At 41.6% G+C, this 2,237-nt stretch overlaps 1 pseudogene; it reads left to right on the top strand.

Annotated features, from left to right (window-relative positions):
• The first annotated feature begins 887 nt into the window (after positions 1-887).
• Positions 888-1,808, top strand: LOC125095541 (actin, muscle-like; annotated as a pseudogene).
• Positions 1,809-2,237: the final 429 nt, after the last annotated feature.

Raw genomic sequence — 2,237 nt, 5'->3', positions numbered from 1 at the left:
TAAAAGAAGAACTAAGATATAAGAGCAAGCAATCATACTGCTCTAAATCTCATGGCTGGCCATTCATTTCACGAATACTCACAGAACATGTACAATTTGCAAGATAGCATTCTATAGAAATAACATAGGTCACTAAGCTATACATATAAAACATAAGCTTAAAATGTCATAGAAATATAATACTAACATTCAGTTAGTTATGATACAGGGCTACAAAATTGCCAAAAACAAATGCAAAAGTGGTAACTGCCCTTATTATTGATTGCTTATAAGATTTAGCAGCCATTAAAAATAAAAAGATCTAATAGTCATAATCTTACCTAAATGATTAAATATTTCACTCATGTTGTTTCCTGGTATGACGCAATATGAAATAAATAACATCTAAAAAGCATTCCTGCCAAAAAATTTTGATTTGAATTTAGTCAAATTTATACCTAACTTTTATACCTAACTTCCAGATTATGAAATAATGTAAGAAGTTTAGGAATAAGTCCAGCAGCACCAAGAGGAAAAAAAATCAGAAAAAATCTAGAATGTGGAAAATTCTAGGAGACAACTTTGGGCCCTCAAAAAGTCGATGTTCATAGAGGGAAAAAAAAAAAAATCCTGGAATTGTTCCAGATTAAGAGAAGCTTAAAAAAAAAGAAAGGAAGAGAAAAGAAAAGAAAAGACATAATAATCAAAAAATGATTTAACATTGATTGCATTACTTTGAAGAAATCACTATAAAAAACATTTTGAAGACAAGTGAGGAAACATTAATAGGAACTAGAGTATTAGATGATATTAGGAAGATATTATTACTTCCCCTAAGTAATAATGGTGTTGAGGTTGATAGAGAATACTTACTTTTAGAAGAAAAATGTCAATGAAATTTAAAGGCTATGTTATTCAGAATCAAGGAAACAGAGCTCACCACCCCAGAGACTGCGTCCTTCCTGCAAACAAAGGCCCCCTTGCTCTCATGGGTCTGCACTACCACCACTTCACCATGGATGAAGATATGTTGCACTCAGGGTCAACAACAGCCCCTACACATGCAAGGCCGACTTTGCCGATCACAACACCCCCTAGGCAGCCTTCCCCTCTATCATGGGGCAAATCTGGCCCCCATGGTAGGCATAGGCGAGAAGAACTCCCAAGTGGGCAACGAGACCCAGAGCAAGAGGGGCATCCTGACCCTGAAGTACCCCATCAAACATGACATGGAAAAGATCCACACCTCCTACAACAAACTGCGTGCAGCCTCTGAGGAACCCCGCATGCTGCTGAGTGGCTACAGGTTCACCACCATCACTGCTGAGCAGGAAATCATGTGTGACATCAAGAAGAAGCTGTGTTATGTCGCCCAGGACTTTGAGCAGGATATGGCCACCACAGACTCCAGCTCCTCCCTGGAGAAGCTGTGAGCTGACAGATGGGCAGGCCATCACCATCGGTTCTGCTGCCCCGAGTTCCTCTTCCAGTCTTCCTTCCTGGACATGGAATCCTGTGGCAACCTCAAAATACCTTCAACTCCAACATGAAGTGTGATGTTGACAACCACAAGGACCTCAAAATCAACATGGGGCTATCAGGGGGCACCACCGTGTCCCCCGGCATTGCTGATGAGATGCAAGAGACCACCGCCCTGTCGCCCAACACCGTGAAGATCAAGATAATCGCACAGCCTGAGTACAAGTACCCTGTGTGGATTGGTGGCTCCATCCCGGCCTCGCTGTCCACCTTCCAGCAGATGCAGCTCAGGAAGCTAACAGGAGTACGATGAGTCCCACCCCTCCATCATCCACTGCAGGTACTTCTAGGTGGACTCATTGCCTTACACCCTTACACCCTTACACAAAACTTAACTTGTGCAGAAAATGAGATGAGATTGGCATGGCTTTCTTTGTTCATTTGCTTATTTAAATTTGTTTTGTTTTGGTTTTGATTTTGGATTGGGGGGCATGTTTGTTTTGTTTTTTGGCATTTGACTCGGGATTTAAAAGCTAGAACAGTAAAGGTGACAGCAGTTGGTTGGAGCAAGTATCCCTAAAGTTCTACAATGTGGCAGAGGACTGATTGTACATTGCTTTTTTTAAGAGTCTTTCCAAATATCATGAGATGCATTGTTACAGGAAGTCCCTTGCCTTCCCAAAAGCAGCCCCATTTCTCCATGAAGAGAAGGGCCAGTCCTCCCCAGAGTCTACACAGGAGAGGGTGATGGCATTGCTTTTGTGTAAATTATGTAGTCC

The sequence above is a fragment of the Lutra lutra genome, chromosome 3 (assembly GCF_902655055.1).
Source record: "Lutra lutra chromosome 3, mLutLut1.2, whole genome shotgun sequence".
Taxonomy (NCBI): domain Eukaryota; kingdom Metazoa; phylum Chordata; class Mammalia; order Carnivora; family Mustelidae; genus Lutra; species Lutra lutra.
Note: the sequence above shows the minus strand (reverse complement) of the source record. Positions and strands in the feature narration are given on the sequence as shown.